The 24,174-nt window shown below is 37.6% G+C and overlaps 1 protein-coding gene across 3 annotated transcripts in view; it reads left to right on the top strand.

Moving 5' to 3' along the window:
* The window catches only part of UNC13C (unc-13 homolog C), an 839,460-nt gene that overhangs the window by 132,199 nt on the left and 683,087 nt on the right, over positions 1-24,174 (top strand). The window contains exon 1 of one of the 3 annotated variants that reach the window (XM_086321015.1): positions 15,431-16,092. The exons of the other annotated variants lie outside the window; for them this stretch is intronic. The gene's annotated coding sequence lies outside the window, so the exon portion shown is untranslated. Of the gene's footprint in view, positions 1-15,430; positions 16,093-24,174 lie in introns of those variants that run through there. 3 annotated transcript variants of the gene reach the window in all.

Here is a 24,174-nt window from a genome sequence, read left to right on the forward strand (position 1 = left end):
CAGGGGAATTGAGTGCTGCACATGGAAATGGAAATAAAACAGTCTGGATGGTTTTATACCCAGAAACATAATTTACAGTCAAGCAATTGTGTCAGGACAGAGGGATTTTATGCATCTATTTTAGCACCCAAGTTCTTGCTGGCAGGATTTAGGGAAGAACATATCTTTTGGAGTTTGGCAAATCACAAGCAGACCCAGACCCATCTGTTCTGGAAGGAAATCTTCTTTATCCATTGCTCTTTTGCACTTTGGAGGATTGACAGATGAAAGATGTGAGCTTGGGGAGCAAAAATAGGTTACAATTGCAGGAAATAAAATCGGAAAGAACCAACATATTTATGGAGTAGATTGAGCACTGAGAATTCCCCCTGAGAAAGACAGTCTGCCTCCTCATCCTGAACTAGGTATTCAGGAAACCGCTAAATCAAACAGCTTGATGAAAAGGATTTGGAAGCAAACTAACAATTTTGCAGAAATATTCATTCACTTGCTGAAGAGAGTCGATATGGTTGATCTGTGTTCCTAAATCCTGAACACTCTGTGGAAGTAATATTTTATGTCCAAGTATTTTATTTAGTACAAACACTATTTTTGTTAACAGCCATTTGTACAGAGTTATCCCTATCGGTATCTAAGAAAAATAGATAAAAAGATTCTTCGAATAATTACCAAGTCTCCCATATTTCTCTATGCTCTGAGGACATGTAAGGCATCACAATCAAGCAAAATAAATTCTGAAGGGATGCTCAGGTGTTCTTCTGAGGTATTTAAAAGTGAAACTTAATAAAACAGGCTTGAATACTTATGCGAACTAGAAATCTATCACATTAAACAAGGACTTCACTTTCATTATTACAAGTATGAAATGCCATACTTTTCTTCAACACCACATAGTGTTTTAGAAATAACATCTTATCTTGAGTCAGCACCAGGTGAAGTTTTGACAAGTAACGAATTTACAACCCTTGGGTCCCTCACAGTTTCTGACAGGTGCCAGCGTCACGGGGGAAAGAAGGTAGTGCAGCTTAAAGCCATGTTGTCAGCTGTAATCACGCCTGTGTATTACTAGCTAAGATGACTTCTGGATTTCTACCCTCTCTGTGGAGACAACAACTTGGACAAGACACACCCCTTCCAACAAATGGTGGAGATGCATTTGTCATTCACAGTACCGTTGTCATAATACAGTTGTCATTACGATTTTTCTATGTGAAGCTTGTTAAATACCACATCAGGACCCTCCAAAGGCATGTCTCACAGCATTTAAAGATGATTTATGCCTTCATGGTCACCCTAAAGGCAGTTCTAGCATCATAACTTTCAATTCTCATTAACAAACTGATACTCACTTCTGCAATAGCACACTGTTCAAACCACACCTGATGTACCTAAATGTTGTAATTAACATAATTTGATATTTTAATGACAGTTTTCATCAGAAATCTGTGATGTTGTTGAAGTGAGGAGTCTGATACAAATAAATTCCCATTCAGGGAAAAATCTGAAAAAAAATTTCTTAGACTGGCATAGTTTGGGATATGTCCTGCCCCCAAATGCATGTTTTTTAAGCAAGAAAATGCAATTGTTCAAGAAAGTGTAGCTAATGGCCTTATGTTTTCTCTCTGATGGTTCTAATAAAGCACAAATAATCTTTATTCTTATTCATGAAGGTATATAAATATTTGGTATATTACATTCACACAGGCAATACAGCCCCAAATAAACTAGTTCTTTTACAATGTGATCACTAATGTTAAATCTACAATAAGTCGGCAGATTATTATAAACTCCCATGTGCCTACCCCTGGTAGCTCGGACAGTAAAGCGTCTGTCTACAATGCCGGGAGACCTGGGTTCTATCCCTGGGTCAGGAAGATCCCCTGGAGAAGGAAATGGCAACCCACTCCAGTGTTCTTGCCTGGAAAATCCCTTGGACTGAGGAGCCTGGTAGGCTACGGTCCATGGGGTTGCAAAGAGTCAGACACGACGGAGTGATTTCACTTTCACTTCTCATGTGCCTATCAGCTGGCTTTAGTGACTATCAAAAACCCGTGATTTGCAGCTCTACCCCATCCACTCCTTCTCAGCCTGTCTTATTGAAAATGAATCTGAGACATTATATCGTTTCACTCATAAATATTTCAGTATACATCTTTAAAATATTTGAACTCTTCATAACCCAATCTTCCATTCTATTGCTTCATAATATCACTGAATCTCCATTTGAATGTTTTAATTTCCAATTATCTCACAAAGGTTTTCTTTCCCTGTCTCTTCCCCCTCTTTCCCTACCTTTAAATCAGAATCCAAATAATATTTAAACATTGTATTTATATTACATTTTTTAAGGACACTTTATTGATTTCCTTATTATCTTTTGAAATTTATTTGTTGAAGAAAATTTTGAAGAATTTAGTTGTCTTATAGACTTCTCACTTCCTGGATTTTGTTGATCAAATTCCTCTGGCATAGTTAATGGAATCTATATTTCCTAAAAGTGAAAGTTGCTCAGTTGTGCCTGGTATTTTGTGACCCCATGAACTGGGGCCCACTAGGCTCCTTTGTCCATGGAATTCTCCAGGCCAGAATACTGGAGTGAGGTAGCTGTTCCCTTTTCCAGAGGATCTTCCCAACCCAGGGCTTGAACCAGGGTCTGCTGCATTGCAGGTGGATTCTGTACCAGCTGAGCTACCAGAGAAGCCCTGTTTCCTAAAAATCAGTAGTTAAATCCACTGGCTCAATTAGACTCAGGTTCAGTCTTCTTTGGCATGACTGTTTCATATGTGGTTGTATATACTTTTTCATAAGAAGACATATGCTATTTGATTGTCTCTCTTTTTTTGGTGGTAACAGCTGTTGAAGTTCAATGCCACCAGTTTTTCTATGCTGAAATGTTCCCATTTACTTTTGTTATCTGAAATTGTCTTTTATAGTTTATTTGTCAGGAAAAAAAATCACAATATTCCTTAAATTTTGTATGTTTAAAACAGTTTATACTTTTTTTTTTTACCCTTGAAAAGTCAGTTTGCCTGAATGTCAAGTTTGCGGCTCATGTTTTCTCTTTTGAAGTATTTTAATTTTGTTACTCCATTGCTTTCTGGTACAAAATGTTGCCAAAGAGTCTGAAAACAATTTGATTTTTCACCATATATGTAACTCGGTCTCTTTGTCTGAATGTCCAAATACTTTGCTAGAATATATGCTGGTATTGATCTTCATGGCTTAATTTTCCAAGAAGGGAGTAGACTCTCTCATAACAACAGATTTCATTTTTCTGTTTGTTTTAAATTTTAGGGAACTTTCCTTCAAGATTTTACTTTTTTTTTTTTCCTTCTTCAGGTCTGCCTGTTACATATATGTTCAATTTTCTTTGCCTAGCTTTAAATTTTCTTTTGCCTAGCTATCTTATCTTGCATTCCTTTTACTGTTTTACATATTTTTTATTAAAAATTTTTACTCCTTTTACTTATATTTCTCTTGAGGTAGTGAGTTGTATATCTAAACTCTGCTTTTTCAGTTTTGAAGTTTTCTTTTAAAAAATAATTTAAGAAAATATAGTTCTCCCATCCAAGTACTAACCAGGCCCGACCCTGCTTAGCTTCCGAAATCAGACAAGATTGGGCGCGTTCAGGGTAGGATGGCCATAGGGAGGTGGGAGAGAGGGTCAGGATGGGGAACCCATGGCTGATTCATAGGAATGTATGGCAAAACCCACCATAATACTGTAAAGTAATTAGCCTCCAATTAAAATAAATTTAAAAAAAGAAAATATAGTCTGATTCTTTTCTGAGTTCTATAAATTTACTATGATTTTTCTAATTCTAATTTGTTACTGTTTCATATCTTATATCATTTTCTTAAAATTTATTTGAGCTTATTTGAAATGCTAATTTACTTTTTAAAATCTGTTTTGTGGGCTTGTTCTTATGTCATGTTTTTACTTCTGGGGGGTTATTAATCTGCCTCATATACACACTATTTTTTCTTGTATCAACTTTGTATGGAGTTTGAATGTGTTCCTTTTCTATTCTTCATTTTTTCACAAAAGTAGTTTTCAAGAATGTATTTTAAAAAATTCATCTTGAGTTGGAGTATGCAGTTGCTGTTTTCAAATGACCCACTGTACTTTCAAGTGAATGCCTTTATTTTGAGGTTCATCTGTTCTCAAGATTTTCACATTCCTTGTGGCTTCGGTTTCTTCCCATATAAAAGATGATACCGGAAGATATTCTTGTTTATTGGTTGTCTGTGGGTTTATTTTAAAATGTTTTATATTTAATGATTTATTTGGCTGCACTGGGTCTTAGTTGTGGCACACAAGATCTCAGATGCAGCATGTGGGTTCTAGGTCCCTGGTCAGGGATTGAATCTGGCTCCCCCGCACTGGGAGTGCGGAGTCTTAGCCATTGGACCACCAGGGACGTTCCTGTCTGTGGGTTTTGGTTTTACTATCCTAGCTATTCTGTCTAATTTTAAGTGGTGTTCCCTTGAGCTAAACTTAAAGGACAGTTTATCATGCAGATTAAGGTGGAAACAGAAGGAAAGAAACATGGTTGTTGTTCAGTCACTAAAGTTGTACCTGACTCTTTACAGCCCCATGGACTGCAGCATGCCAGGCTTCCAGGTCCTTCACTATCTCCTAGAGTTTGCTCACACTTGTGTCCATTGAGTTGGTGATGCCATCCAACCATCTCATTCTCTGTTACCCTCTTCTCCTCCTGCCCTCAATCTTTCCCAGCATCAGGGTCTTTTCCAATGAGTCAGCTCTTTGCATCAAGAGGCCAAAGTGTTGGAGTTTCAGCTTCAGTATCAGTCCTTCCAATGAATATTCAGGGTTGATTTACTTTAGGATTGAGAAGCAAAAATTATGCTTTCTTTGCTTTAATGAAATATTTTCTCTTCTTGAATATAAACTATATTTGACATAAGCTAATTTGTTAAGATTGTTTTAGTGGCTTCATGGAGATAATTGTAATATGGAGCAGTATCAACCGTCATGGGTTGTTTCAAGAAAATCAATCTGTAGTCTCTATAGAGTCTTTGTTCTTAAATAGGTAACTTCATTTTTCCCCTATAGCTTCTATATCTCAAAATATTTTGCTATTTAATTTGGAGAAACTACTGAGGATTAATAATTATATCTGGCTTTTGATTAGTTGTACCCAGGGACAATGAATGTTTCTGATGATTAAATGAGATTGTCCTTGTGGCTTTGGAGACTTGCCTCTGGATTCTTGTTATTGTTCAATTGCTAAGTCACGTCCTACTCTGCGACCTCATGGACTGTGTAGCCTGCCAGGCTCCTCTGTCCGTGGGATTTTCCAGACAAGAATACTGGAGTGGGTTGCCATTTCTTTCTCCAGGGGATCTTCCAGGACTAGGGATCAAACCTGCATCTCCTGCACTGGGAGGTGGCTTCTTTACCACTGAACCACCAGCGAAGCCCTGTGTCTGAATACAGAGAAAAAATGTCCTTGCACTTTGGGCCAGAGGAGAACATCATCTAACTCATCACATGCCAGAGGGTGATTTAGAGAGAGCCAAAGAGACTGCTTATGCTGTATTTCTCTAGGCAACCTCAGTGGCTTCTGATTACTTCTGTGAGACCTGGTTCCTAAGTGAGTTTTGAAATTGAGCTCCCAGTTGCCTTTAGTGAATTTGGCAAGGGTCTTTGACATTGGAAGTCGTCTATCAGTGAGAGTTTGACACCAGTAAGAATAGTAGAAACATGAAAAATAGTGAATACTTCTCAGGATGAGGAAGAATCCAGGGAAGATGGTGGGGAAAGCAGATACACCTGGGACAGTGACTGACAGAGGCAAGTGGGTCTGTAAAATCACCGAAACTCTACGGGAGGAGCTTTTGAAATCAAGTTTATAACTAACAAGAGCCTGTGGAAGTCACTGATACCAAGAAGCAGCAGCACCGCGAAGGATGTTAGACTAACAAAAGATCTTAAGTCCTAGGGTTTCATTAGGCGTCGTATTTGGGTCTCTCCCTGAGAAAAGAGGAATTGGTCCTCTTTTTGTATGTAATTGGAGATTGAGAGAAGATCCACATTTCTTATCTCTTTGAGCCTTATAGCAAGAATCAAAAGCTTATGGCAAATAAACTGCAAAGAACCCACAGTTCTGTTTTGTTTCTGCAGGGAAATTGTCTTAAAATTGCAAGTTTTTACACACAGTTCCAGATTTCTGGCCTGTCTTTTTAAAAAAGAGCAGATATTATTGTCTGGTGTACCTCTCATTGTTCCTTTTATAAGGCTTGTACACTGCCATTTCCTACAGTCCCTATTTCTCCAAATTTTATCACACTCAACTGATGTAAAACATCAACATACCTTCTTAACTATTGGAATTATTTGTATTTGCCACCTCTGTTCTACAGGAAAAGAGTTTACCAGAACAATTTATCCAGAGATCTCAGTAGAAGTCAAGGGAAAATGCTTGCAAATTGATTAAGAAGAAATGATGAAGAGTCAGAGCAGGACAATTGATCATTGGGAATATGCCTATAAAAGATAAAACAGCAGGGAGGGAGAGCACTTGAGAGATACGAGGTACCTCAGGGCAACCCCTGGTCACGCTCTTAGGAGCTCAAACTGGAGGCATGTCCAGCATTGTAACTTGTACCTCAAGCAGCAACTTGGTAAAGAATTTTCCAAATGTTAATACATAGTTAAACATAATACTCACTTCAAGTAGCAATATTTTTGAAAGTTGAAAATAGCACGTATTGTAAAATTTCTGATGTTAACCATTTTTTTTAGGCATACCATTCAGTAGTGTTAAATATATACATATCATAGTACAACAGATATTTAGAACATTTTATCTTGCAGAACTGAAACTCTATAACCATGGAATATACTTCATTTTCTTCTCCCCAGGCCTTGGTAATCAACAGTCTACTTTTCATTTCTGTGACTTTGATTACTTTAGATGCATCATGCAAGTGGAATCATACAGTATGTGTCTTTTTGAGACTGGCTTATATCACTTAGCCTAAAGTCCTCCAGGTTTATCCATGTTGTAGTAGTGGCAGGGTTTAATTCCTTTTTAAGACTGAATAATATTCTATTGTATGTTGGGAAAACGAAATGTCCAGATGCAGAAGAATGAAGCTGGACTTTACCTTATACCATATACAAACTTTAACTCAAAATTGATTAAAAACCTAAACATGAGACCTAAAACTATGTACATTCTAGAAGAAAATGTAGGGGGAAAGCTTCAGGACCTTGACTTTGGCAGTGATTTCTTGGATATGACAATATAAGAACAGTCAACAAAAGCAAAAATAGACCAATGAGACTAAATCAAGTTTAAAAATCTTCTGTACATCGAAGAAAACCATCAACATACAATGTTGTATGTTGCAGAAAGTATTTGCAGGTAACACTATATTTAACTTAATATGGGATCATTTATCAATATAAGAAGTCTCCACTAGCTATTGAATTTCAGGTATTGTAACACGGTGATATTTCTTTAACTGAGGATCTTCCTGGTCTTCTTAAAAAATACGTTTTTTTTCCCAAGATATATATTTGGAAACTGAAAAAATCTATCTGTATGAGAAAGACTGTTATCTCCCTTTTAAATCTTCTATGATACAGCAAGATTTTTCTTCGTTCTACAACTTCCAGAAGTATAGCATCTCATTCTCCAGAATCCACAAAAAGGATAATGAAGATGTTGACAACAATATCGGCTAATATTCTATCAAGAATTTTTACATTTTTCATGCAGTTTCACAACAAACACACAAATAGGTATCTGCTCTTTATTTTCCCTCATTTCATAGATGTCCTAAAATCAAAACTATCAGTTGTACTTCAGTGTTATGATGTCAGAATCATTATAAAAAGACTGTGGGTTCATTGTCTTTACTTCCTGTTTCTCTCAAGTGATACACTTTATTAATTTAGAAGATAGCTTTGGTTACCTGAAAGCCTTTTCTCAGTTGAGTTGCCAAACTAACCACAGAGTTGCTGAAGGAGAGGGCAAAGATGTGGAAAGTGAAAAGCTCTGATGAGAAACTTCATGAAGTTCACAGCTGACACAGAGTTAGTCCTTCTGATAAGAGAGCCTTTCTCCCTGGCTTGAAATCAGTGAGCAGGGTTTGTTTTCGCTCTTTTCCTTTCAGGCTCTGCAGAGTACCTAAATGTGCTCTCTGGAGATAATAACCAGGAAACTGCAGAATATGAAATGGCATAAAGAGGAAGGCTATGAGTCCAGTCATACTAAATGAAATGCTCTATGTGGATCTATTTTTGATACAAGTATTTTTGATCATTTCAAAGAAATGTGTGTTGTTTTTTTTAGCCAATTAAATTATTTTGTTTTTGGATTTTGATTATTAGTATATTCTCTTGTGTTTAAAATGTGCACCAGTTCCCAGTCTCCTGACACTTCCTTCCCTTTCCTGGTCTTACACATATACACACAATTCCCTATTTCACTCTGCTGTTACTGCTAAGTACTAAAAATTTCTTTTATACCCACACTTCTTGAGGCAGTACTATATATATGTTATGTTATGCTTCATCAAATTCTTCACCATTCATTCTCCTTTAAAATTAAAATCCAGATATTCTCCTCTGACTTAGGTTCTCAGAGGTAGCTGATGTCTTCCATGATGGCCATGTCTTTCTCCTTAATCTTTTCATAGTATTTCCATTATTTTCAGCCCCCACCTTAAGACTGCTTCAGGGAAATATTTTATTGTACATGGTTTGCAAATGTCATATACAGTTGTTGTTTAAGCTAAGTGGAAAGGACTTTTAGTGTAAGACATGGACCATTACTTATAACCAGAAAATGGGCAATTAAAATCTCTTTAATACCAAATACGGTTTAGTATCAAATATGGTTAGAAAAAGGACATATCTTCAGAAATTTAGAATCAATGCAGAATTATCAGTAATGTTTCCCATCCTTACTGAAGCTTCTACTGAGGTAATTTTCACCGTCCTTGGAGTCATCAGCATATGTTAAATAACTCCGAAATGCTGGCAAGTCATATGATTTAAAATTTTACTTCTTAATGTTCTCAATAGACAGAAAGAAATCACTGTTGTTTTTTGAATAAAGGAAAACCCAAGAATCATTTATTTATCATGATTATACATAAATATTTTATCTGAGACATTTATTCCTCCTAGTATTGAACAAGATATCTTAATTCATGTAAGAGCTTTATTATCAAGCATGTAAAAATGTCTAATGGGCATAAAATGTTTAATAAGCAAATATAACCCATCAAAATGATAATTTTTATTTTAGTAAAACCAAGTTGGAATTTGCAGATGGATATCAATAAAGAATAGAAAAGATAGTATCACATTATCTTGACTTATCTATGACATATGTATGTAGCTTATTAGTCTTCATTGATTTTCTCTTGGTAAAGTTAAGTATGTCTATCATTCTCATATATAAAATGAAAGGGAAAAGTACTAATTAACTGATAAGTTCCTCTCTGTTTTAACTTTCTCTGAGTTTATAATTCTAACCACACGGTTCATTAGTCCCACAAAACAATTGGAGAAAAAAAGGAATAGAATACAGATATTGAGCATATAGTATATATAAACACAGGAAACTGAAGCTTAGGTAGGGTAACAAAACTGATATAAGATCATACAGGAAGAAAGCAGCAGAGCTATGAGTAAGAGCTTTGGTATCCTAAAACTTATATTAAAAAAAACATTAAAAAAAAGCTCCTCTGAAAACTATACCATGATGAATGTAAGGCAGGCTAGTAACAGCAGAAAATGATGACAATAATATCTGTTAAGAAGTTTGATAACATAGTAATTCAGTTCACTCAGTCATGTTCGACTCTTTGCAACTCCATGGACTGCAGCACTCTAGGCCTCCCTGTCCATCACCAACTCCTGGAGCTTGCTCAAACTCATGTCCATTGAGTCAGTGATGCCATCCAACCATCTTATCCTCTGTCGTCCCCTTCTCCTCCTGCCTTCAATCCTTCCCAGCATCATCAGGTTTTTTTCAAATTAACATGTTAATTATTACTAGCTAATATTTATGAAGTCCCTACTACATGTCTCATGTTTACCAAACTGCTTTACAGGGACTCTCTCACTTGATTCATCAGCAAGAGTGTGAATAGGGGTTATTTTCATACAATTTTATAGATGAAGTAACTAAAATTTAAAGAGGTTAAGACATGTTAGGGCTAATGTTAGAAATATGGCACTGTGATTCCGGCCTCAGAACTTTTCGATGTTGTGTTGTATCACTAAATCCTAGTTCCCTGAAATCAACAAAAATCAAAAAAAATAAGGAAAAGAAAAACTTTCTATTCATCCAAATACTGTGTCTTTTTAGCAGATTAGAACACCTTCAAAGATACCTTCATCTGATGATTTATTTGCTTGAGTACAGTGCTGATGCTAATTTTACCAAAGGAAAATTAAAAAAAAAATAGTACATCAGAATGAAAATATAAGTGCTATCATGCCAAATAGCATTTGGTATTGAATGATCATTACTCAAAGTCTAATGATCATTACCCAAACAGAAATATTCTAAGAGAACATCTGTTTCAATAATTTTACTCCCTTTATTTATTAAAAAATTTACAAAGTTTGTTGTCGATTATGGTGTTAAACAAATACCTGTCAGCTCCTTCCCTTGAAACCAGTCTTAAAATAGGAGTTGAATGGCTGACTTGTAATCTAGTCGCCATCATTTCCAAGTTCTGTACAATCAGGTAAGTCAGAAAAATAGCCTTTTTGAGTTTCTGTTTCATCATTTTAGTATGAGACCAATAACAAGACCACTGGGTCTTGCAGGTTTTTAAAAGATGAGTATCAAATGACAAATGTATGTAAAAAGCCTTTGTAAGGGTGTTAAACTTCAGACATTTTTACGGTGTTATGGACTCCCCACTGTTGTAATATGCAGTTAGAAGGTTTAATCTGGCACATAAATATGAGACAGCTGGTGTGAACTAAGGATGCCATTTGGACCAAGGAACAGAACAAAGCTAATTGGCTACACGGGAACTCAACCCGTGTCCTTAGCCTCATTAACTCTGTGCTCTACTAACTAAGCACACTGTTACTCACACAACCTGCCTTTCACGAGCCTGGATTTCATCTGGGCGTTGATGACATAAAGATGAGTGACCCCGATCTTGGTCCTTAAGTGACATTCTAGCATGCAGTGTCAGGCAGATGCATAAATAAATAGGTAACATACTTTATAATAAACAAATGCTGTAGTAGAGATTTATAAAAATGTTAAGAAGGCCTGGAGAAGAAAACTACCAATGTTGACAAAGGAAGTATGGTATTCTCATCTTGTTATTGAATTTGTAGAACCCAACATTTTTACATCTTAAAACACTTAAGTGCACTAAAATCTATATGTTAAATAATTTCCTTATTTGGAAATTTCAAAGGTACGTTTTCCTTTCTTTCTTCCCACTTTTCCCTTCCTCCCTCCATCCCTCTCTCTCTTCTTTTTCCTTAACAGTAAACATTTAATATGTTACAGTGTCTGTGGGTCAGAAATTCAGGAATATCTTAGCTTGGTGTTTCTGCCTTAGGGCTTCTCAGGTGGCTTCATTCAGCATGTCAGCAGGGGCTGTAATCATGTCAAAACTTGAACGTGGCTTTCAATTTCAGCTTTCATAATGGCTTGTGCACATGACATTTGGCAGGGTGTTTTGTTTCTTATCCAGCTGTTGGCAAGAGACTTTAGTTCCTGGCCATGTTGACTTTCTCCTAGGCTGCTTGAGTGTTCTCATGACATGTTAGCTAGCTTCTCCCAGAGTGAGCAAGAGAGAGTGGGCGAAGGAAGGCTGTGGTATCTGTGTGACCTAGCCTCCAAAGTTATGCACTGATACTTCAGCTCTAAGGTACAGTTTTTAAGTGACCCATAATTTAATGGAAAAGTTTAAGAATAGAACTTAATGTGTGCTTTACCATCATGAAATCAACATTTGATTCTGCAAGTCAACTTAGCGTGTACTTTACTATCATGAAATCAACATTTTGCAAATTTTTGCAAGCTGCAATGGATGGCTTATTCCAAAATATTCATTTCCCTATATATCATGCAGTTATACAGAGCTAGAAACATCAGCTTGCTATTTTAGGTGTAATCAAGTTTTTGTCCTCAGGCATCATGACAGGTCATCAGTGTTACCAATTCATTTGAATTGATACAGACAGCCAATGATTGGTCACAGTTGTTTTGTTTTTTTTTTTAATATTGACATCCAGTGATTGGCTATCAGTTCCCTGAAACAAAGAGTGAAGACTTCTGGAAAGCCGAAAGTACAATTCAGTTCACACAAGCTGATTTATGCTTTTTCAAGAATTCTTTTGTTGCTTAAAGCCAAGTGTGCTGGCAATAACAGAGTTATACAAAAATAGCCCTTTTACTCAATCTTTTCAGTTTAGTCAAGCTTTACTACCAATAAAAAATGACCAATGATCCAGACAGCTTGCTTTTCTTACACCTGAGCCATAAATGAGACAAATGATCTGGCCTAGCTTATGTCCTGGGGTATGGGAGATGAATAGTACCCTCGAGGTTTTATCCATTCTGAAATTACAGCTGAAAGAATTAGAAGAAAATAATTTTATTGTCAATCTGTGAGTAAGTTTTGGGACACTATATGTGGAATTGTAGGTATATACATGGAAATCAATCATTTACTCTCCTGCGTTGTTTACTGTCACTAATCCAAGAATTCCAAAAGCTCTTTGCAGAAACTAATGTGTCTTATTAATAAGCATATGCAGGACTCTAACTCAATGCTGCATTTATATCATAGTGATTATATATTATTCAAATCAGATACTCAGCAGGAAAACTACCCATCAAGTGCCGAGGAAATTCTCTTAGGGAATGCGGTGTCCTTTCAGGTCAATGAAGTCATCAAGGTCTGCCATTCTTTCCAGTTGTGACACATTTTACTAGCAGCTGGTGTCCCTCAGATACATGATTCCTGTCACTTTCAGAGATGTAAACCATTTCTGTTTTGAAACATATAACCAGAATGTTGATGATTAAAGCGAAGCAATGCATTTATCAGAACACACACACACACCTGCTTTGGAGCATTCCTCTTAAAAACAGACTGACAATTATTAACCCTGTTACTGTTTCCTCTGTGAGTATATTTGAATTAGGACAGTATTTTTCATACCTCTTTTCATTATACTACATAATACGTTCTGGACACCACTCAGTTAAGATCCTCTTGTATTTTCTTCTGTAGGTTTAAACATTTAAACCACTGGTGTGTGTGTGTGTGTACCTGCACATGTGGTCGCTCGGTCATGTCTGATTCTTCGCTACCCCATGGACTATAGCCTGCCAGAGTCCTCTGTCCATGGGATTATCAAAGCAAGAATACTAGAGTGGGTTGCTATTTCCTCCTTCAGAGGATCTTGCCAACCCAGGGATTGAACCCTTGTCTCTCTCATCTCCTGCATTGGTAGGTAGATTCTTTACCACTGACATTATATCCCAGTTTACTGAGGACTTATATATATATATATATTGCACTAGGCTGGGTGCTGGAGGCTCCCAGCTGGTGATGGCCTCAGTGCTTTGTTCTGGGTAATGCACACCAGAACAAGAAGAAAAAGGACTCTGTGAATAGGTGTTCTTTTCTCTATGTATTAAAGGACACTCTTCAAAACTGTGTATTGGCTAGCCTGAATTTTTCTGTATAAAAAGTCAGGTTTTGCCCTACAATCCGCTTTCAGGTCTAAGAGTTTTCCTTTGCTGCTGTTGAGTGCTAACAGCCGGGGGCAGCAGAGCTTTGTCCTGGCAGCCACTCTGGTGCTGCTAAAGGTGGGGATCACACTGCCCCAGTGTTTGCCCCCTGATGCAGCTCCTTAGACTTTGAGCAGCTGCTTGAGTCCATTAACAGTCACTTAAGCAGCAGGTAGAGAAAGCTGTGCTGTTATGAATTAAAGGTGGGACTGAGAACTGGGAAGGGCTTGGCTACCAGCACCTGATACACACACACACACACACACACACACACACACACACACATACACATGGTGTTAAATTTAGGGACAGTTTTTTTAAAACAATCATAGAGATATTATTTGGTTGTCATATACAGAAGATTGAATGACTTTTGCCATAAGTTTTGCCAAAAATGTGATATCAAGCTTAACTCTTCATTTTGCTAGCAGCTATTCATTGTATAGTAAATATGTAGGCAAAAACAGTCATTTCTAAAGTTGATCACTTTAGAATAGCCATCCTTAATGGAATGCTGCTACTGCTAAGTCACTCCAGTCGTGTCCGACTCTGTGCAACCCCATAGACAGCAGCCCACCAGGCTCCCCCGTCCCTGGGATTCTCCAGGCAAGAACACTGGAGTGGGTTGCCATTTCCTTCTCCAATGCATGAAAGTGAAAAGTGAAAGTGAAGTCACTCAGTCGTGTCCGACTCTTCGAGACCCCATGGACTGCAGCCTACTAGGCTCCTCCATCCATGGGATTTTCCAGGCAAGAGTACTGGAGTGGGGTGCCATTGCCTTCTCCACCTTAATGGAATAGCTATCCTTAAATGTACTGAAAAGTGGCATACAAGTCTGGGTCTCTCTATGCTTCTTATATTGTTTATCTCAGCTGATAGTTGAGTGTTCAGTCCTGGAACCATCCTCCTATTTTTCCAAAAAGCTGAGAAAAGTAACTAGGAGAAAGCCAGCAGACCAGATGCAGTCTAAAACCTGCAAATTATTCCAGGACTTCAGCTTCTTGAAGGCTCTATTTTAAGATCCTTACTTTTTTGTGTTTGTTTCAACAGGAGGGTTAGAGGATAGAAAATGCTTTATTGATAGAAAGTGGGAGCTGTTACTCCCCCCACCTCCTCCACTCCTCAAAACTAAAAAAGAAAGCAAGGCCATTCAGTTCCTTGCCAGATCTGTAAAAGCTCATATCAAATGGGAAGACATTATTTCTAAGTGAGAAGCAAAACCTCTGTATCACTCTAAGTTTTCAACCATTTCCCACTTTGACGTGTGTGTGTGTGTGTGTGTGTGTGTGCGCGTGTGTGTGTTTAATTCAGATTTTTGAGCAATCACCTTCAGATGGATTTCCACACATTAAAAAGAGGAAAACCACCCGAACTGAGATCTCAGCATCTCCTCCCTGTAAAAAGGGGGATCTGTTTAGCTGCCTCTTGGTGGCTAACTGGGAATTATACTGTGTGCAGTGTACTTCTCATAATCCCAAGCAGAGCCAACTACACCTACACCAGTGATTACTACATTATCTGTTACCAAAGAGGCTGCAAACGCGGCCAGCCCAACCGACCGTAGAACTGGCTCCTAGGTCATCACTCCGATACCGAGAAAATTAGGCAGAGGAAGCGCCAGCATTAGAGGCGTCTTCCCTAGAGATGAAGCTGCGCCCCACACAGTTAGTTGTCAGTGCGGTGGTGACAGCCACACCTGGCAGAGGCCACAGCGCATCTCTTGAGAGCAGGGGCTGTGGCTCGGCCCAGAGTCGCTGCTGGGTGCAGCGGCGGCGGCGGCGGTAGAAGGAGCCGAGGCGCTATGGGTAGAGGAGCCTGGGGATCGCAGCGTCTGTGCTGCATTCCCCAAAGCGGCCGCGGCAGCGCTTGGGAAGTTCCCAGCACGCACTCAGCCCCGCTGTTCCTCACCCTCAGTTGTTGATGAGCCTGGGCGCTCCTCAAGGCGCGGGGAGACAACCCCTTCTGCTTTCTTAGAGACAGAGATGAGAAATGAGCTGCCGAAGGAATCTGGCAAGGAGGAGAGTGAAAGGCAGTTTGGTGCCAGCAGCTAAGTTGTAGAATTGCTTTGGAGGCTGCCCCGGGAGCACAAGAGAATTTGACAAGAACAGACACCGTTGCAGACCCCAGGCGTGCCTGATTGCACTTGAGTCAGATCGCTGGGACGCAGCCTTCGCTCCAACTGTCTGTGGCCGAATAAAGGGAAGGAGACTAGAAACGGGATTGCAAAGTGATATTCCTGAAAGGAAAACACAGACACTCGAAAAGGACGGGAGGGGGGAACAGCCCAGCTGGTGTGTGCATTTTTTTTTAAAGGAGAATCCCTCAGGTATGTTCTCTTTTTCTCCATCAGCGTTGCCTCATCTGCATGGGATTATGTGTGTGTCTTTCCTGGTCGACTCTTTTTGTCTGCACTTTAATTCACAACCAGGGGGTTCTCCTAGTATAGTAGATGAATTTATCAATGGTCAGCTCTCCTGTGTTTATAATGTGGTTGGTTCTGTTGAGGATTATAGACTTCTCAGGCATTGCTTTATGTTAAATGCAGAATGATAAATGATTGCTTAGTTTCTGCTCAACTTTCAGGGGAAGATCTGCTCAGGGAAAAACAAAACTGAGATAAAAGGCTAGGGCATTCTCTAAACCCTTGGGATTCAGGGGAAGGATGAGGACTAAACAGTAAAGAAAAGTTGAGGGCTTCTAGGAAGGGGTTAAAAGCCAAGATGTCATAGACTAGCATTGTTGCCACCCAGGTGTTTTTCCAGCTCAGCATCCAGTCTGGAGCAAACTGAGCTTTATCAGTGGTTCTGCATTTCCACCTCTTGATCAGTCCTTCAAGATAAAGATCCTGCAGATTGGCTTTCAAAAGATGAAATGCTTTAATTGTGTACTTGGTTCTGTTTTACAATTGTTCTACCCTGCTGAAGGAGGCAGTCTAAAAAAAAAAAAAGATCGCTCTGCTCCAACAGCTTGAGTAAACCCAAACTTCTGCAATTACATCATCGATACACTTGTATAATAAAGAGAAAAACAGATTATGGTAACAATAGTAATGTTGACTGCCTTTAGCACCTGGGCTGAGATGACAAAGCTCAAAGTCACTTTTCCTTATTAGGCTTTTAGAGGAAAAAAGGAAAGTGCTGGGTGAGTAGCACACATAAAATGAGTTTTTGAAAATACCTTGTATTTCTTTAAAAACCTAAGACTATAAGTTTATCTCATTTTTAATTAATAATAAATGCAGTGCTTTAAAAATAATCTTGACATCTTTTACACTTAAATATAGTATTATCATGAAAGAGGGTAAAATTAGTAGTACATTAAACTTATATGTATTTTAATTCAATGAGCTTTACTAGGAGAGAGAAACAAGAGAATGATAAAGTTTGCTACTTTTTAATATATCAAAGTATTTTATTTTTAAGTGTTTTGTTAATACAGAGAGTTCATGCCAAAGCTGTAAGACACTGATTTTTAATTATTGGTCCTATTTTATTTATGGTTTAAAAGTACAAATGAAATAGAAGTACATGGGATTTAAATTACAATTTATACATACTGTAAAGTAAATCACCACCCTGCTCTTTTAAAACTAAAACCTCATTTTTGCCAAACGGTAACCATCTGGAGTGCTGATTTGGGCCACCTAGCAGAATGAGGATATTAGTTGTTTCAAAATTCCACACATTATTATAATAACATCATCAAAACATGGTAAGCAACTGCCATCAGTTCCTGGGTCAGAGAACTGATTTGGAAGGTGGACAAAGAGTTGAATTTATGAGTGGAAAAAATTGTGTATTTCTTCTGTGTTGACATCTTACGGGGAATGTTATAATATTTATAGATGAAACATTATAGCAGAAATACAACAGTAGTTTTACTGAGTCCATTAAATGATTATTTTTCAAAGAAGTGAGTAAACTGAGCTAAGATAATTTAAAAGAATATTAGAACTCTCATTTGCCAAGTTTCCTTTTCATACTACAATGGAGTTCTGTTGAAAAAATAATTTTTATGAATTATTTTATTGGAGGATAATTGCATTGTAATATTTTGTTGGTCTTTGCCATATATCAACATGAGTCAACCATAGGTATACATTCTCTCCTCCCTCTTGAACCTCCCGCTCATCTCCCAACCCATCCCATCCCTCTAGGTTTTGAAAGAGGATAAACAGGTATGGTTTATTTCCTAGTATTTCATTATTCATTGTTAGGCTTCCATTATAGAATATGGTAACTTCTTCCAGAAATTGTCATCAACATGTGATTCAATAAATCCATGCCTCCATGAAATATGAGGTAAACATGTTAGATAAGCCTAGAGAATCCACTTTTCATATGCCTATTATTAACAAATTATTTACATTTCTAGGCCATCTACCCCTTTCTGTGGTTGTTAGTCTTAAATAGTGAAGTAAATGTGTGATGCATGGATCTACTTGTTTAAGAGAACATGGAACATTGTAAACAGATGGCAACTGAGGTGATTCCTTTTTCAAAGACAAATTATATGAAGTATGTGTGTGTGTGAATGTGTGAGAGAGAGAGAGAGAGTGTGTATGTGTGTGTGTGTGTGTAGGGGTCAGTTGAGAAGGAAATAGCTTTTGTGTCTTGGATGATTTAGGACAAATCTGTGATTTTGCATATCTTTTTGTCAGTACTCCACTTATTTTTATTTCTATTGACCTACTCAGTTAATGCAATGCATACACCCACTGTGAGTTTCCTTGGGCATTCTGTTACCTGTACATTATCGTCCACTTTTAATACCATCAATTTCTATTGTTCCTTCTTTCCGTTCCATTCTGTCTACTATGGAAGAACTTTCTCTAGAATCTCTGAAATGTGAGAATCATCTTCCCACCTGGAAAAAGAACTGTCTTTCAGCTAGAAATTTTGAGATTTTAGAAATATATATGCCAAATTTATTTCTAAAACACACTTTTACAGGTAGAAACTCACTTTCTAACTGTATTATGACTTAAAACCTAATATCAACTTGCTTGAAACCATACATTTAAAACGTCATTCAGCAACAATTTTAAGTTCAAGGCATTAACTTTGCATCTGTTGTTGCTGTTGTTACAAATCCTTCTGTCTCTTAAGTTTTCTGTGCTTGGATGGCTAAGCTCCAATTCCCTTCTAGCTTAAAAAAGGGGGGATTTATTAATAGCCCTCTCAGTCTGTAGCTTTTGAGCACGCAGAAGACTGAGCTCCCACTTCTGTAATCTCTATGGAGATAATGATGCCACAGCAGTGCTTGCACCATTTGTCTTTTAAAGCGTAGTTAGGAGGACAGGTGGCATTGGAGCCTGGAGAATGAAAGTCCTCCAGAGGAGAAGTGGAAATGAAGACACGCAGTCACTTCTGGTTCTCTTGTGAAACTGACCCAAGAGGCATGTATATTTCGCATATCCTCATTACATTGTCCAGTTTAGCCTCAGCATATAGAAATTATTGTAATTTTGATATGGGAGAATATTTGGCATTATTTTGTCTATTTAGAGAATTAAGAAACTATTTTGTGGAAATAAATGTTGGTTAGCAAGATATAAACTCAATTTAAAAAATTATACTCAGGATTCTCAAAGTATTTAAAAAAGTGAAGTATAAAAAAAGTAATCAGAGAAGATGGGTTTCTCTCTAAAATAGTTGCTTGTCTCCCTTACAGTTTCACAACCTTGTCTTTGTCCTGTTTCTTTTCCCAACAATCTCCATGGCCCAAGTCCTATGTAAAACACCTTTTTTTCCCTGAGTATTCTGGCTTTTGAATATCTGGGTGCAGCATGTCTTCTTGGTAGACAAAAAGTGTTTTGGGTGGATATACTTTGTTTCACGTATTGTTCAAGTTGAAATAGCCTACTCTAGAAGTAACTTTCCCAGGCTTTTTATACTTAAGGATGGGGAAGAAAAGAAGAAGAGCAAGCTAGGGATAACTATTTCTATTGTACAGATGTTTCTGTTGTACGTGCCTGATGACAGGCATGATCACTAAGTTGGGTTTCTGAGACAGGAAATGTAAATTTGATCCTAGAAAAACTGAGGGAAGAACAAACATGCTTTGAATCATGTCATTGTGAAGTGATACGTAACTGAAAAACCTAAACAATTGCTTTATTTATGGGAACTACTTAGTCAAAATTGCTAATCAGAGAACTAAAGCACACATTCTAATGAGAGTTCATTGCTTTTTGCTTTCTAGTAGAAAATACTGGAATTGGTCAAATCCAAGTTCGGTCTCTAGCTGGCTGGGTAAACTCAGGCTATCATTTCCTAGCGTTGATTTCCTTCTCTGTAATGGAAGACTTAACTGATGCTCCTGGAGACTCAGTTTTCAGACCTGAAATTCTATAAAATCTATGTAATGCAGACTCCATATGGTCAACTCCATTTGAAATGTAGCTACAGAATTACTTGACTCCAATTCATTTTTCCCAAGGCTTATAAATGTCATTTACCTGCTTGATAAGTCAAAGAACCTGTATGGATCTTTTTTGCACTTTTAAGAAATCTGATAGCTTATTTTCCTTCACACAACTAGGTTATGATAAGTATTGTTTTATTAATATTCCATATGACCTCATATTTTATATAAGGCCCTGTATTTGAGAGTCATAAAATATTTGCTGCAGCTTTGATAGATGTTGAAATCCTGCCACATTAACAAGAAATATGGCATTTGGATACTTAGAATAACTTTGAATCATTCATAGAACAGTTTTGTTGAGAGGTTTTAAAAATAAAGTGAGTGCAAATACCCTACTTAGTCATTTGAATAGATTTACTCTCCTTCCAGCTGTCTTCTTCTGTATGGGCACACTCATGAGAACATGCTAGAAAAAAGGGGATTGAGGGGCTCTCTCATGGCTGAAGGCAGAGCATCAGAGATTTTATATTTCCTTCTTAATTTCCAAAAAGATTGATTGGCAAGAGGCAAAATATGTAAATTAATTTCATATACGTAAAAGTAAAAATTTAATTCTAGTTGTTTCTTAGAAAGTGATCTATAGGATTCCCAACAGAGTGTCAAAATATTCTTGGACAATAGGTGAAGAACATCTTTTGATATAGTAGATGATAAGACATATAATCAGAGAAGGCAATGGCACCCCACTCCAGCACTCTTGCCTGGAAAATCCCATGGACGGAGGAGCCTGGTGGGCTGCAGTCCATGGGGTCCTTAAGAGTCGGACACAACTGAGCGACTTCACTTTCACTTTTCACTTTCATGCATTGGAGAAGGAAATGGCAACCCACTCCAGTGTTCTTGCCTGGAGAATCCCAGGGACGGCGGAGCCTCATGGGCTGCCGTCCATGGGGTCGCACAGAGTTGGACACGACTGAAGCAACTTAGCAGCAGCAAGACATATAATGTTTGATGGATAAATACAACAAGTTACAATAAACACATACATTGGTTGCTGTCTTCCTCCTCTTAGCCTTGAGTGTGAGTGTTCTCTTGATCCTCTCTGTCTATTCACTATTTTGGTGAGCTGAATTTATTTAGGGACATCTACTTCATTGAGGGGAATTACACTAGGGTGTTCCCACCAAAATTGAGAGAATCAGCTCTTCCAGTTTCTCCCAAACAGCTCCTTTTCCTGATTTCCTCAACCTCTCAGGCTCAAATCTCAAGTCATCATCACTGCCTTATACTCCCTCATGTCCTATATTCAGTTACTAATCACATGTTTTCTCTGTATCATTTCTAGCCATGTATTCTTTCCTTGCCCTGTTGGCACCACCTTAGTTCAAGTTCCTGTCACTTTACAGTCAGAATACTGCACTAATCTTCCAATTGTTCTGTCACGAGCCTCTCCTCTGAGCATCTGTTCTGCATACTACTGCCAGATTCATTGTCCTAAAAAATGCCTGGACCATGGCACATGTCACTTTCTGCTCAGAAACTTTCAAGGACATCACATGGTATATGAAATGAAACCTTGAGTATGTAGTGTGAAAAAAATACACCTTTAACAACCATATGCCAGAATGCCTTTTCAGCTTTACCTTTGAGTTCCTGATCAGTCTCTGCCCTAGTTAAACAGATTACTAATTAAGAGATTGGGTTTAGCATATATACTATTGAAAGTATATATAAAGTAAATAACTAATGAGAACCTACTGTATAGCACAGGGAACTCTACTCAAGGCATTGTGGTGACCTACAAAGGAGAATATGTTTATGTATAGCTGATTCACTTTGCAGTCCAGTAGAAACACAACACTATAAAGCAACTATGTTCCAATAAATATGAAAAAAAAATAGATTGCTCACATTTCCAAATACTGAAATTTTATACAATTCCATCGTACTAAGGTATTTGTATCATTCATTTACTAATGCATCATACACTTTCTCATGAGATTTCACCTTTGATCTTGACCTGTAGTTTAAATATTTATTCTTGCACACAACTTGAAAAAAATTCTAGCAAGACTATAAACACATTAAGTGTGTAAACTTTGACAAATTACTTAAATTTCTGCTTCTTAACTTTACAACCAGAAAATAATAGCAGCGTAAAGTGTATTGCTTCATAGTTTTCAGGAAGATTAAATGAGATAATATAATTAAGTGTCCAAAGAATACTGGCTATTCTTAATTGTAGTTATGTTCATACTCCTAACTACCTTGTATATAAAATGTACGTGCTTAGTAAATTTGTTTGCTATTGTGCTTAATTTGAATTCTATAATATTATCAGTTACTAAAGGGAAAGACTAGTAAGGGGAGACGAGAGGGTGGTATACAAAATAGAATATAACAACAAAAGACTAAAGTCAGAAGGAAAAATTCAAACTTCCACGGTGACTTAAGATAGTAATTTCCTAGCAGTTACATTTAGAGTAAACTAGAATGGCTTTGGATACTCCATTTTTTTTAAATCAAGGGCCCTGAGATTCTAACATTCTTATGTGTATTTTCCATGATACAAAAGGGAGCAAATACTAATTATTTTCTATGTTAGAGCAGATGGGGGTTTCATGAAGAGTCAAACACTGTAAAATGGTCCCAAGAACAAGAAGAGAGATTAGAATATGACCAGTGACCCTATTTTATTCTCATTGTTCAAAGGTCTGACTTTAGGAGGAACTCTGTAAATCTATGGTGAATGTCAGGATCTAGTATCCTAGCAGCTCATGAGCACAAGCACTGAAAGGCAGAAGACATGTAGCTTCAAAAGAGATGGAAGATTAACAGTTAAAACAGGGGAGCTGCCTGCCTGACTTTATCTAGGTCAGAGGCATGTCAGAGTGTAGGTCTTTGTCAACTCCCCGTGATGTTTGTCTTCCTGTTCTTAATCAGGGGTTCAGGGACTAAGTACTACTTTTTCAGTTTGATGTTTCTAGTCACAGTACTTCCCTCATTGTCTCTAAGTCCCATATCCTTCATTTCATCATTTTTTTTTTAATTGGAGTGTATTATAATGTGTTAGTTTCTGCTGTACAGTAAAGTGAATCAGCTGTATGTATACAAATATCATATATTAATGTATATATGTGGAAAATCCCTTGATCTAAATCTTCCCCTTTAACTTCAGCTAATAAGCCAGGATGTGGTCTGCCTCTCTCCTATTTAGGCCAGTGGGACACCCAATTTGTGTCCACATTATTGGTCTTTACCATCCTGGCTTCTGCTTTTATGACATCCAGCCCCCAGTGGATTTAGCAATAGCCACAATTATGTGAAGAAATCCAGAGAATTCCCAACGGTCCTTTTTAGTTTTCTAGAAGGAATTCTTAGAGCATTTGTTTATTCCAAGATGGGAGGCAGTATAGCTGATTATAGACAGCTGTTTTTACTTGTGACAATTTGTTAGAGAAAAATTTCCACCCCAAAAAGAGCAAATGAAGAGTCTGAGCAAAACCTGCATTGAGTTCTTTGGTTGATCTTGAAATCTCTAAATTTCTCAATAATGACGGTGAAAGGAGGGGATGTCAGTTAGGAGGGGCAAAGAATAGCTAACTTTAGAATCTATGGAGAGAAAACTCGAGTGTGGCTTTGAAAGTTTTCTTTGTGAGTTATGAGCTATATAAATATATATATGAAGTGAAGTGAAGTGAAAGTCGTTCAGTTGTGTCTGACTCTTTGTGACCCCATGGATTATTTGGTCCATGGAATTCTCCAGGCCAGAATACTAGAGTGGGTAGCTGTTCCTTTCCCTTCTCCAGGGGATCTTCCCAATGCAGGGATTGAACCCAAGTCTCCCACATATAAGCATATATATATATATATATATATATTATGTATGCCCATATGTATATAAATTTATTTATTTTTTTCTTTTTGGTTGTACTGGGTCTCTGTTCCTGCACATGGGCTTTCTCTAGTTGTGATGGGCTGGGGCTACTCTTTGTTGTGATGCTTGAGCTCTAGGAACATGAGGTTCAGTAGTTGCAGC

This window comes from Bos grunniens, chromosome 10 (assembly GCF_055505025.1).
Source record: "Bos grunniens cultivar Pamir isolate PY7600 chromosome 10, Bosgru_T2T1.0, whole genome shotgun sequence".
Classification (NCBI taxonomy): domain Eukaryota; kingdom Metazoa; phylum Chordata; class Mammalia; order Artiodactyla; family Bovidae; genus Bos; species Bos grunniens.